At 35.9% G+C, this 14,955-nt stretch overlaps 1 protein-coding gene and 1 long non-coding RNA gene across 13 annotated transcripts in view; one reads left to right on the top strand and one right to left on the bottom strand.

The window, feature by feature from the left end:
• Positions 1-14,955, bottom strand: part of NPAS3 (neuronal PAS domain protein 3) — an 803,227-nt gene that overhangs the window by 751,797 nt on the left and 36,475 nt on the right. The gene's annotated exons all lie outside the window — the stretch shown is intronic.
• LOC120608581 (uncharacterized) lies at positions 1,038-5,175 on the top strand. The gene is made up of 2 exons (XR_005654432.1): positions 1,038-1,273; positions 1,460-5,175. It is a non-coding gene; the product is annotated as an uncharacterized LOC120608581 (long non-coding RNA).

The raw sequence follows: 14,955 nt of genomic DNA, 5'->3' as shown, positions 1-14,955 counted from the left end.
TATGTAAACAAAAGTGCTTAATTAAAGTATCTGATAATATCAGACAGAACTAGAAAGATCTTCATGCCATCATTTGATTAATCGAAATCTTATTATATCTATAAAGCTATGAAGATACACTGTTCTTTAAAAAGGTAACGATATTTTTTATCTCCTAATGCTTTTACTTTTTTTACTAACCATCTTCATTCAAAATTTAAATCAAAGTAATTAAAAATTAATTGGAGAAAATGATTAATTTACAATGGAAAATAAAGGCCACAATCTGTTGGTGAAGTTCAACACTTCTGTTTGGCAAATGGAAAATGACCCATAGTTGAACTAATAAAAAAAAAAAACACAAAATGGCTAATAAATGGATCTTTTGTCATATATAACATTGTTATCAAGTTCAGTGGCCATTTCTAGATCCAAAATCTTCTTCCCTTTTTGTGCATTTGCTTATAATTTCCTCTTAAATTTCTCACGCTGTAGATCTCCTGACACCACACCAAGCAAAGAACTTGAGTGCATTCAAATATGTTTTCCTCTAGAATTTCTCATTTCCTTGAATTTCTAGACCCTGCTTGTGCTCGGTCTAAAGCAGCATCTTCTAAACATCAGGAAGTTAATCTGACTTTGAAATTTCTACCACAACAGTAACTAATATATGAGAACAAAAAGAAAAAAAAAAAAGCAGTGTCATCGTAAAGAAGTAGAATGACTTCTAAGCCACATCAACATTTGATTATATTATCTGAGGACATAAAGAAAAAATATGACACTCAGAAAGGAATTCCTTAATCACACTTAATACTCAGAAAATAAAAGCCACAGAGACAAATGCTGGATGTGTCCTTCCACACACTCTACATGGAGGAGCAACCTTGGTTGACAGACTTTGAGAAGTCCTGTCCTACTAACTAGACTATGGTCCATGTACAGATCACCATTAGTCTGATTCATCCTACTCCTCCATTCTGATTCCATGCTTATGAGCCACTTCTGGGTGTGATCTCTCCACATCAGAAAAGAATGCTAGGGTCTTACTAAGACAAGCATTCCATCTGTGTGACTGTTTTTCTCATTGCAAGTAAATAATCTGGCATTCTGGTTTTATTAGCCTCATGAATGTCGTTAACATGAGTCCACCCGAGAGAGATGGAGCTGCCCTCTGAACGCTGGCAAATCAGACCTCCAGGCTGGCTAAGCTGAGTGACCGACACTGTGCCAGACACAGTCAAATAACCAAACCAACAAATGCCTTACTACGATGCCCAAAGAGGGATGCAATGTAAGTACATTTAACTAACCCTGAATGATAGTTTGTAACATTGAATATCGAGGATAGCATTTACAATCCAATCAACTTACTTTGAATAATCATGGGTTACGATCTGAATGACACAAATTAAGAGATGGAAAGTAACTATCATTGAAATGTTTGTCATTAAGTGGATGATGTGTGTTATTTTAATAGCTTTGAAGGGCCAGAGGGAAGAATTCTGCCTACATTCAGTCTCCACTGCCCTTGTATGACTATAAACCAATAATGTACAGATTCAAAGGAAGATGCTACAAGCATTGTTGGGGAAACTACGGCAGATGGACAGAAGGCTAGAAACCAAGGCTACATTATGTCAAGAGCCAGGTATCCCTCAACCTGCGAACCCTGAGTCTACTAGAGGGAGGACCTCCAAGGTAATCTTAGAAGGAGACATTGCCCCTCGTGTTGAGATGACATTTTACAGGGGATTTGATCCTTCTGGAATTACAGCCCCATTAACCAAGTTGGCTTTCCAGGGGGAACATCAAGAATACTAATCCTTATCACAAAGGATCACAAATATACCTCTATAAAGCTATTTATAATCATCCTATACCTATCTCATTGATTCTGACAAGCCTCCAATAATAAATCTCACCAAGAACAAACCTTGAATCCTAATGGATTAATCCTCCACTAACTTTTAAAAATCTATACTCACTCCTAGTTTTCGAGTTTTTTATTGGTCACTTCTCTTCAAGTTGATTCCTCTTCATATTGGATTTGCCCACTGTAGCCTTCCATTGTTATAAACGAATTCCAAAAATAGGCAATCGGAGAAGGGGAAAATGGTAGTACTCAGATTAATCAACTTTAAATTCTGGATTATGTATAATCACATTAACCTATTTGGAAAATTTTACACAACAAAAATAATTGTTTCTGCTACTTATTCTTTTGCTTTTATAATAATTAGAATGCTTCCTATTGTGCTATATGGTTTTAAAATAATTACAGCAAGTCAATAATAGTCATTTAAAATGTAATGAATTGACGGCTAATCTACACACCCATTCGATCTTTCCGCAAGCATTCACTTATCAAATACATTCAATTATTTCCATACTCTGAATTAGTCTACAAATATGAGTTTCTGCCATTTCATATTTTAATGGAAGTCCTCAGTCTCAAAATGTCCAAACCAAAACTCATCTGGCACAGTCTCTACCTTGTCCTATATTCCCTGTTTCAGGGAATAAAAACACAATCCACTGAGTCAAAACATTTGCTTTTCATGACTCTCTCCTTCTGCCTCACCCCTCATTACCATTCAGTTTTTAATTTCTGTAGATTTTGTCTCTGATAATTTACCAAGCCTATAATTTACACCTATTTACATTGCTTTAGATTAGGGTGCCCTCTCTTGCCTGGAGGACCTCACAGCTCACACTGGCATCTCCTTCCTCTGATCTCAGCCCCTCTTCTCTCCGCATCACCACCAGAGTTAGCCTTCTAAAATCCAAATCTAACCAGCTCACTCCCAAACTGATCCTTTGTTAAGCTCTTTCAGTTTAATTCAATTCATAGGCACTGTGACAGAGGTATAAAATAAAGTTCAAAACCCATTATGAAAAATACAAGATTTAATGATTTCCCAAACTGTAGCTTTCCAGCCTATTTCCTGTCATATGACTACATGTGTTCAATCATAACAGCTTCTATAGAGTTCTTTATGGCTGTTCTGCCCCTGTGCCTAGAACGTCCCTCTCCACTTTATCCATCTTCTCAGTTCTTTCTCATCCTTCAAGATGTAAAGGGTTCCTGTGCTCTCAGCATATAATCTTGAGCCTTGACAATGAGTCTGGTGTCCCAACTCTATGACACCAGGACATTCTGTACCTGCTTCTTCCACAGCATACATCACACTAGTTACAACTGCTGCTTTGCACATGTCGGTCTCCACTCCTGCCTTTCCCCACACTCGGACCGGGAGATCCTTGATGGCAAGTATCATGAGTGATATCATCTGTGATCTCTAATACCCTGCTCATGAGCAGTTATACAGTAGATAATAAATATGTGCCAAGTGACTAGATGGGACAATTTTCTTGTTGTGCCATGGGTGTCACAATTGGAAATATAAATAACTCTAGAAGAAAATATAAATTGAAAGGTTGTCATGAGAGGTACATATTGGGTATTTGAGAGATTAAATAAACCCTAGAGAAGTGTGAGAGGATACAAGTCAAGTGTGAGAGAACACAAGTCATTGTCATTGGTATGACAATGAAGACAACAAAAGAGATACGTATCTAGCCTACTTAGTTATTGGTAGTGCTGCTGTGGTTGGTGATATCCCCAAAGGTGGCACACTCCATTAATAGTATAAAGCCAAATTCAACCTCCAGGGTCCTCATAAGAAAGATTTTATATAAATACAAGATTTTCTCATTCTTCTCTTGCAATACTAGACCAATCAAAAGCCTAAAACCTAAACACGTTTATGGAGTAGGCAGGCTGTTACCCATCGTTACATCTTAATCAATCATTGTTAACATATGGGATGTACCTGTTCCTACAGCACTGATACAAATCAAAAGTAATTACCTTTTATATTTTTAACTAAAAAAAATGAAAGATTAAAGAAAACTGTCTTGTTGAGTCTTTTCTTTGACAAAAGTCTGCTAAGAACATGCAGGAAAGGCAGTCTTACAGAGTAAAATGAATCTTTTTTTTTTTTTTCAGTTAAATGGCAACCAAATTAACTATGCCAAATGCTCAACTAGGAATTTTTTTTCTGTTGTTACCAAAGTATCCTGAATGCTATAAACATCTATAAAATCTCAAATGCTTTATAATTTACCTACAAAAAAATACAAGTCCATATGGATTGCAGAGAAATTACTAGAAAAATCTATTAGAAGAAAAGTTAGAGAAGTAACGACTATTGAGAACTATCTTCAATCCATATTTCAATTGGAAAAATTATCTATAGGTATATCGAAGTTATTTGCTTTATCCTCTGTACATATAAACTTTTCCTCATTTCGTTCTAGTATTAAGGCAGCTATGTTAATAACCAAGAAACAAAGCAATAAGTGAAAGGTCTGTCCAGTCCATAATTTTTTTTTTTTTGCCATTTCTAATGGCTCCAATTCCAGAAAACACATATAAAAAGTAGACAGAAGTTGCCTTTTGCCAGCCTCAGTCAACTCTGAGACCTGAAGGCCTAGTTAAGAGAGTGAACTCTCCCTTCCAACAAACCACCCTTTTCTGTTCAAGAGGCACACGCACTTTGCACTGCCTCTGGATAGAGTCAACACACTCACTGGCTTTGCCATGGTAGGCCTACATGACAGAGTCATCTCCTTCTTCAGTTTTTCCTTTCCTTAATGTTTATTTTTCCTTCCTGTGAAGGCAGAAACCATTTGATCCCTGAATACTTTTCGTGGTGTAAACAGCTTTAGCATCTATTGCATAATGATGGTTAAAGTAATTAATCAAGGAGGCCATTAATCTGGGGTGGCTCTAATGCCTTGGTAGCTTACACAAGCAAACCAAAACCTAAGCCAGAGTCAGTGCCCTTGGATCCAAGAAAGTGAAACTTAAGAACAACCAATTACAGCCAACCAGGCTTTCCCAAATAAGGCAACTGCTTAAACTACAGCTAATCTAATAAATTCCTTGTTTCAGTGTCTTCTCTATAAAAGCCTAATCCCTAGCTCCTGACAGGGAAGCGCTTCTAACCAACTTTAGTTTAGCACTGCTCAATTAGAATCAATGTATGCTCAAATAACCTCTTGAAATTTTCGATGTGCTTCAGTTTACCTTTTAACATGATTACTACTTTAAGCTATAATTTAACAGAAATCCGATACTTAGAGATTATAATTCTCAAATATACAGGTAATAAATCTCCAAACCAATGACTTCTTTGATGTGATTGAATTTTTTCTATATTATCATTTCGATATATTTTATTGAAATTGTACTTGTTAAAAATTTTTCCAGAACTTTCATTTTCTGCTACTAATACAGATAGAAACAAGGGTGGACATTAATAACATTAACAAACTTTATCTATAAAGATACTGATAGTTTTTAAAAAAGAAACATTTCATATCTTGAACCATGACAAATGTTTAGTTGTTACTCTAATTAATATGCACTTTACCCAAATATAAGAAATTTCATGAAAATGTTCCCAATCAAGTCATGGTAACACCTAAGAAAAACAAAAGGAAGTTAAAATTATTTTGACATATAATCATTTAATAATTAGCCCTGTGAATTCATGAAACTAAAAATAAAGATTCAGTACTTAAAATTTACAATTTTAAGTTTGAAATTTTTATATGGTTTACAATCTTGTGCCGTCCTATTGTTATTGTTATCACTTGTTTTATAAAGACCACAAGGTATCTTCTGTTTGAGGAAAAACACTATATTGCTAGTGTTCAAAATCCAATCTCAATTTTAGTATGTCTCTGATCACTGCAAATAATAACCAAAAAAAAAAATCTGTAAAAGTCTGTACCTAACTCCCCTCTCTCACAGATTATCATAATTTCTAATCCACCCTGGAAAATGTAACATTTTTTTTCAAGCAGCTGATGCTTTTAAACATGCTGGACTGGGCTGAGCATTCCTTCGTCCTGATGTCATGCACCAGCACTTGTCTCAGAAGACATCTTTTGTAGCTGTAACCAAAAGGCAAAAGAAATCAGAGCTGTGAACAGGGAGAGAAGGAGAGAGGAGGAAAATTGCTTAGACCAATTCACTAAAAAGAATTCTGACACGAACCTGTATATTTTTAGTCACTCAACATGCATACTTTAAAATAAAACTTTCTGACTTCTATAAGGTATTGTGTTTATTTTCCCACTATTGGTTTTAAAAATACTCTCTGCTTTATGGTAATGTGTCGCAGGGAAGTTAGCTATAGTTTCATGAAAGAAGTTTTCATCCCTGACTGGCATCTTCTCAATAGCTGGGGCCCAGGCACACCGCTCTCTTCCCGGCAAGGCCCTCTGCACTGAAACAGAGCAGCATTCATAACTTATTCTCAGCACCGCGGGGCAGCTCCACAGAAAAGCTTCTCCAACCTAATGGGTTACATCACTGAAAAGTCTTCCATTTGGCCTAGGTGAAAAACATGAATGCATGCCTCATTCATTTCTCCACCTTAAAAAAAAAAAAAGAATAACGTAAAATCATATCCACCGTATGTGAAAGACCTGCATGCCCATAGCCCAGCTCAATCAAAGCTGCTTTTACTGAATCTTATGCAATGGTACTGCTAACTTTTTAAAACTACCACTAACCTTCAAAATAATTTTTATAACTTGTCCCACTATTAAAAATGCCCAATAAGATACCAAAAATAACTAAAAATCTTAATGGAAAAGTCTTTGATTCATGCTAGCATTGCCTTTAGGTTTAAGTCACATTTTATAAATATATGTGACATATAGTTATGGAACCAAAAACTTCACCCTCCCCACTGACATCAGCACACTTAAACCAATGCACACAGAGGTTTCCCTTTCACCTTACTTTCCCTGATGGTCATAGAAAAACTGCAAACAAATCTTTTCAGAGTATGTCAAATACCCACGATTATTTGGAAAGCAGGCTCCTAGTAGTCTTTCTAAAATATTTTAAGTTGAAGATAGTACACTTTCCTGTCTCCTCACTGGAATATGCCTTTTAAGGCTGGACCATAAGGAATGTGGCATGAGAATGTTTCCATTTATTCTCTAAACACAGGTATGTAGTCACACTTGGGGGAGGGGAGAGAAACCCATTGCTCATATTAACCCATTGCTCATATTCTCTTCTCTAAATCATACAAATGACAGAGAGAGCAGTGTAAAGCTGGTGCTCCAGCCATGATTTTTTAAATGATGTAAGACATCCAAAACCACAGCTGCACACAAAGAGGCATGCAGTATTCTCCAATACGGAGTTTAGAATGCTCACAGCAGCATATGTGGGCTCTTAGGATTGCTGTGACAATAGCACATCCTTACTGCTGTCTGTCTGAATGACAAGGGAAAGCCATGTCAATTATGAAGAATCATGGACCTTATGACTAACAACTCACTCAAAGCCATTTATATCTTTGATCGTGTAAATCCATCCTCTCATCAGCCCATGACATGATAGAGCTTTATAGCTTCTTCTAGGCTATATCTGTGCTTTATAGAGAATCAAGCTGCTGCCGTCCATGTTCAGAATCTGAATTTTAAACATTCTTGTGAAATGCTCACAGAAATGGACTGTTTGCTCTCTTATAAGCCTAAGATCTTTTTGTCTGCCTTCTTTTCCATGATTTGCCCTTTCTTATGAGTTTGTTGATTTTTTTGTTTTGTTTTTCCAACATAATCCTGGAAAAAAGACATGGGAAAAAAGACATCTTCCCCAGAAACTCTATACTGAGTATTTCAAAAGAGGCTCAATTCCTTTATTAAACATAACATATATTTTAGGCATTAGATAAATTCTTCATAAAAAAAAAAGCGTAAACATTAATTCTTGAGACACAAAAATTCCCAATTTGTATAGGAACAGCCTTACGTCAATTACATAGATTCTTTTAATAACCAAATTCAAAGAGTGCTGTTTGTATGCTGTCACCGTGTTATTTGTATACTGTCTATTTTGGTTTTCAAAAATGTTCAATAGCCCCTGGACTGCATAGCTATATAACTTTCTCCTTCAAGACATATCACTGAAGCCCTTCCTAAACAAAGTAAAAATGAGAGTGGCATATATAAAAACCACTATTACCAAGCCTATCTGTGGAATTCTTTTCTTCTCCATTTTACTTATCAATATATATTATCTGCTTGTTTATCTAAGTCTGACCATAAGCATATATTAAGATAGTATTCTGGCATATCATGCCCAGATTGCCCTCATAAATATCAAGTGATAATCATTACCATAATTTAAACAACTCCCTTTATGACAAAATAGGTATAATTTGGCCCTCAAATGCTTTACATCTTTATGCACATTATATCCAGGACTTAATTAGTTGGCAAGGTATACATCAAGTCAGAAAGCCTCCCATGATGCAATTGTCCTTAACAGTTTAATCAGATAATGTGCTTTCAGAATATAGGGATGACTCGAATAGAGCTGTGGACTTGGTGGCCATTCCTCCAGAAACTCTTCTAGGAGACAGGGAAAAAATTCACAGAATATTCACATGACTAAGGATAATTAACGTCAACCATTTCCACCCGACAAAAAAAAAATACAGCTTTGTTAAGAATGAACAATAAAGACATTATTTTTATTCCACTGTGCTTTTCTGAAGCAGTTCCCATCTCGAAAAATTACATGCAAACACAACAGTATTCTGGCTATCCCAAGGTTATTCAGTTTGCCTGATAACATTGTTGGAAAAAAATTTTTAAATACTAGAAAAGAATTTAAAACTGCTTTAAATATTATTTCCATGCAAAATGCAGCATAATAAAGGCTTATAGAGAATTGAAACACAAGTATTTAGGTAGTTGTTCACCTTACATGACCACATCTCCAAAGACAGATGAAAATAAAATTTTGATAGAAGAATAACAGATCTCTGTTACAGTTCATCTCTTTCCTTTTCCGTGTTCACCTAACCATTTTTGAGCATTTTTACCTTATATAAGCACTAAAAAAGTGGCAAGATTTATATAATAATATCACTCCAATCCAAGTGGAAAATCTCTGAAGAGCAGTATGAAAAAGAATCCTCATTCAGCTTCCAAGTCCACCAAAATTCTAAGACCTTCCTAAACAAAGTAACATAGCAGGGATTAAAACCAAACAAAACTAAGATTGAGCCATTATAATCCAGGCCAGGGTTACATCTAAACAAAAAGCAACTCACTTTCAGAACATGGGACAACATATAATGTGTTATATATACTTAATCCAGTCAATTAAGCTTCATTTTAAACCACATTGTATTACATAATTTTTCTTCTGAATGAGTTTTTCTGTATAACACTATTTCATTCTACAAGCTCTGACAAACTATATAAGTATAGCACAGCATCACTAATTTATAGCCATTGTTAGAAAAGAAAGAAACACAAAACATATCATATAGTTTTAGCCCAAAATTTAAATTTATAGTCTACGTCCATGCTACCCTGAACAAGCCTGATCCCATATGATCTTGGAAGCTAAGCAGGATCGGACCTGGTTAGTACTTGGATGGGAGACCACCTATCTCTAAATTATAAATATGTATACTGAGTGTAATACTTCAACATTTCAATAAAAAATGCTGTTTAAATTTTTTTTTTAATTTATAGTGTTTGGTGAAGACTTTTAGAATGAATACTGGTGTATATTATTTTTTCATTTATACAGGGAAATTTTGCATTTAAGATTATTACAGAAAGAACAAAGTTAAGTGAAAACCTACAATACCAGATGAAAGTGTTCATCTCAAAAATGAATGATTCAATATAAATGAGTGCTCTGCCCCCTAAATATTGGGAATGTAAACAGATCATTTAATCTAATAAATCATTCCATCAATATAAAAAGTACACAAGCACATACACACACAACACACACACTATTGGTGAAGTAAAGAGTGGGAGAATTTCCATAGTCTAAAGAAACATACGAAATTTCACAAGGAAAAGTTTTTCAGGTATGTAAACCCTTCAAAATATTCTTAAAAAGACAGAACTTGAGGGATCTATTTTCTTTGATGGAGAATATATTCACTATAATTACTATTTGAGAACAATGAAAATCTTCCTCAACACTTTTGTAATGGCAACATGCTATTCAAGCATCTACAGTTCTGTATATTGAAATTTGCTTCTCTTCTTTCACTACACCTAAGAAAAATTTGTCCATTCATCTTCACTTAAGATAACTTAATATTCACATACCATGCTGTAAACTGTTACAAATGGTCAAACCAGACACACATCATTTCTGGTATAGCCTCGAACTTTTAAATTATTCTTGTCACTACAGAACAATAAATGAAAGCTGTTAAGTTACCCACAAGCTTTATCTTAGCCAATAGTTTTAACTCTGTCTCCACCATCTGTATGATATTAGCAAGTGGGAAGTTGAGTGATTTTGGTTTCACTTTCTTTCTTTTTCTTTATCCTATGGTTAGCAGTAAAATGTCCATGGACTGGTTCATATACTGTAGTGGACAGATGCAAGGGACCAGGCAGAAGGTAAGTGTATGCATTTAGGAACTAATTGGATTTGAGAAGGAGGTTGTCTTAAATACTGCCAAGTCTTGAGTATATATGCCAGCAGTAAAAGCATGAGGTGGGAAGTTAATTATTTAAGGAGTACATAGAGAGCCAGACATTATTTTAAGAGGTGTCCTACTTTGAAAACTGAGGTGCTGGGTTGATACCTTCAGAGGAGAGTTAGAAAATAAAGCAGAAACTGAGGCGAGACATGAGAAGCAGAGATAAAGTGCAATGGGCCATCAGCAGAGAGCTGCTATTTGACACCCTAAGAATGGATGAGATCATCTAGGGAAACAGTGTGAACAGAAGAGAATCTGGCCTGGGATTATTTGCATTTGTGTAATGAAGAGCTGAGTGCACTTTAGTTATGCCCATCGAAGACGGTACGCTGCTAGAGATTCTTACCACCCCAACGAAGATGGTACAGTAAGGCATGAGCTGCTGTAAGAACACCTGAGAAACATCTGTGTGATATTTTAAGGGAATCCTTTACAGCTTGAAAAAAAGAGCTCGACGGAGATTTATTTTTAAATAGTCAACTTCTGAGTGTTTTTCTAATCAAAAGAAAATGTTATTTTTCAGTAAAGATGAAAATAAAGTCTGAAATTTTTAATGTTACATATAATTTATAGCTTCTTGGCAAAACATTCAATGCATAAAGACACAACTGTGCTTAATATGTATTCTGTGAAAAATAATTAAATGGCTGCCACATTTTACCTCAGAGGTGGATTCATTTCCATACTGGACTCAAAGATCACCTTCTATAAAGTAGTCTCAGGATGCATGTTCCGTTTACAAAAGCTCTTCAGATGAAAGATGATTTTGCCAATGCAAAATATGAATTATTGTCATCATCATCATTTTTATTATACTAGGCATGTGAATGGACTTTGCACCTGGTGGCTCTAAGGTTTTACCACAGCAGGGTGGCTGGGTTAAAATCTGAATTCCTAAAGCAATACTGTAATACTTTGAACCATAGTGACATCCAAGAGGGATAATGACTTTCTGATGAAGTGAGCAGCTCCTCTGTGGTAAGAGAAGAAATGCCAGACCTGGACCTGCTGCAAACTCACTGCTAACTCCTAGCTGAAAGTGGATAATAAATGGCTGCAGGCATTTCTTAGTTCTGTGTGAACCTCTAACAGCAAGAACCACGACAGGCCACAGTGCTGAGGAGCCCAACAATTTGAAATGGGTGTGCGTTGCTAAAAAAATTAAATTGAAATACTATTTTCTAAATACCTTCCACAACCTAAGTGGCCTGTATCTTCTTTGAAGACAGAGTATCAGTTTATTTCAAATTTAGAGATACTGGCCTCGATTCAAATTCATGGCAGTTATAGAAACCAATCTTCCGTGCCTTGATTCAGGTGGCAAGCATTAAATCTTTTTCCGGCTGTCATGCAACAACAACTTTAATACAAATTAGCACTGCCAAACTCAGTTTCCTGGGCTCAGAGGTCCTTGATGCTACTCCGAGAATTTTATTCAGACTTTCACATGAACTGTGCTCTTTTGAAATGGTAGCATCCAAGAGGAGAAATCTAAACAAAAATACAATTTCATTCTTTCCCATTAGGCATTCTAATTTACAATTCACCACAAGAAAATTTAATATCCCCCTTTTTGTTATTTTGACTACTGTGAAACTTAATCATTACATCATACAGGAGACTGTTCTTAAATGCAAATTCTGTTTCTGTAACCGCAGTTCTCCCTTCAAGCTGTTTACATTGAACAGAGACCTGTCAATCAATAAGAATTCAAAAACATAGTGCTTCTGTTAGTATCTCCTAGTTTCTGAGTCAAATCTTCCCAAAACTCACAACTATGGGAACAACAGACCAAAATAAAAGAGGCCCGTCTTTTCACTAAATAGGAAAACTCAATTAACTCTGAACCTGACACTCCAAACAACTTTGGGATGACTTCCAGCAAGGAAAGATCTGTCAAAGAAACAATATTTCAAGCTAGGAACTGATTCTTCTTGTTTCTCAAACTGGTTTTTAATTAAGACACCCCAGAGAAAAACATAGCTATAAAGTAGTTACTTTCAGCTTCCAGGTCTTTGAATATGTGATATATTCAAAATCATGATCCTCTGGCAAAATTTTAACACTCACAGAAACTCCATTTAGCTGCTTTAGAATTTATATAATATTATGTTGTTTTTTTACCTTAGAAAAAGTTTCTGGCACGTCAATTGGCACAATTCTAAAACTAAACTGACCTCCTGGTTTAGTAAGCCCTTTTTACTTAATAACCACTTCAAAGTCGCAAAAGGGCAATGTAACACAAAAAGAGCCTCATTCCAAATTTCGGTTATGCAGTTTTACTCTTTCTTGACCTGAGAAATCCAGGATCCAGTATTTTCAGCCAGAAAAAAAAAAATCTAAAAAATTTAAAAGCAAAGAGAATTTGGGGAAAGATGTGATTCTCTCAAATGTTCATTCCACTATGATGTATTTAAATACCTAAACAGAGCAAATGACACTAGGGTGCCTTGCTGTACTGTAACTCTCAAGCCCACAGATAGAGACGTCATAAATAATGGCCCACACACATGTATGCTCCTTTTAAATGGCCTTAAAGACACGAAGTACAGAAGAGTGGCATCAGACAGACACTGTACAACTTATGTGACCTTCCATCGAAACCCTCACTCTCTGAGCTCTACTATTCTAGATTGTAAAATGAAAACAATGGTACTACCTCAAGAGATTTTTGCAAGGATTAAATCAAAAAACATGTATAATTCAGTGATGCACATAATATGCACTAAGTAACTTATTTCTTAATCTTATTTAAACTTCACGGCGATCAAAGAAGTGGGCATTAATATCCTCATTTTACAGAACAAGAAACTGGGACTCAGATAAGCCTAACTAGTTTGTTCCAGGGCACACAGGTTTTAAGCGGCAGCACCCAGAAGTGATGTTTTAAAGATAAGCGGCAATAAGAATAATAACATTAATAGCAAACATTTATCTTGTGCCTGCTATGTGGCAGGCACTATACTAAACTCTTTAAGATGTAATCCAACGCAATAATTTCCTATGTGATTCACACTATTGTCCCCATTTTATAGACAAGGAAAACCAAGGCTCAGAATAGTTGAGCAATTTTAACTCAGCAATTACTTACTGAGTTCTTATCATATCACAGGTATGGAGGCAGGTACAAACATGAGAGGACAGACAGGACTCCTGATGTCTCCACTTTACAAAAATCACACCTGAAAAAAAACAATCTTGAAAGGTCGTTACCTTAGAGACTGAGGAAAATATCAATCTAGAACTGAATGTAGTCATCACTTGACACTTTGTTTTTGGGGGAAAAATAGCAATTAACCACTTGAAAAACTTTTCTCACCAGTCCACCCAACATTTCTCTAGTATGCAAAACAGTTATCATTGCCATTTTACAGAGGAGTAAACTGAAACACAGAAATGTCAACTGTCTCGAACCTATGGATTAAAAACAGGTCTCAAAAATGAAAACAGCATGTTTCTGAGGGATTGGAACCTAGACACATAGCGAGCCTCTCCAGTACCAGTTTCCTACATAAAGAGTCTGGGAGGCCCTTCTTCCACCCAGCATCCTAGCACCCAGATCTACATACAGCTGTTAAGATTTATATACACACAAACTCCATTACCCTCTTCCAACTTCCCGTGCCTGAGACAGAGCTCCCAGACAGTATACCCACTTGGTATAACTCTTAGGGGCACCATTATCTTCAAATACAAGGGAAATCATGCTCTCTGAGTTATACAGGGTATAGCGCTGCTCCCAATAGTGTATGTGGGCTTTTCCTTTGGGGTAGGGTAGGACATGTTTATTTTCCCTAGAATGGTCTGTCCCCATTCTAACTCCCAACTTCCAATCTGACAAAAATGTCAAAAGCAGAATATACACAGCCCGCTAAAGAACAGAGTCTTGTACATCTTGAATCTAGCCTTTTCTTCTACTTAGGAGCTGAGTGATTCTTGGCAAGCTTTATCACCTCCCCAAGTCTCCATTCCCTCATCTGTAAACAGGATAATAACAATAGCAACCAACTTGTGTGGTTAGCACCCAACTTGTGTGGTTATTGCAAAGATTAAATGAGATGTTAAAGTACCTAGCACAGTGCCTGCCAGATGTGGGCTCAATAAATATCACTAGTGGTTAGTTACATTTATTATCATTTTAACTCCAATTTTGCCATTCTTCTCCAATTTACCCAGACCCATCCAATAATTCTGAGAAACACCAGGGGGGAAGTGGCACTAAAAGAAGAAATAATTTTTAAAATGAGACCCCAAAATAGATTTCAGATCTTAACATACTGCCTGGTTTTCTGTGGCTACTAAAAGAATGACAAAATTGCAGAAACTGCTCAAATTTTTGCTCAAGCCAGCAATTTCATGTGTTTTTCCTCCTCTATTGACAATTCAATTGAATAAATAGATTAAGTAGGTGTGT

This window comes from Pteropus medius, unplaced genomic scaffold, assembly GCF_902729225.1.
Source record: "Pteropus medius unplaced genomic scaffold, Ma_sr-lr_union100, whole genome shotgun sequence".
Taxonomy (NCBI): domain Eukaryota; kingdom Metazoa; phylum Chordata; class Mammalia; order Chiroptera; family Pteropodidae; genus Pteropus; species Pteropus medius.
This window is presented reverse-complemented; position numbering and strand designations above follow the sequence as displayed.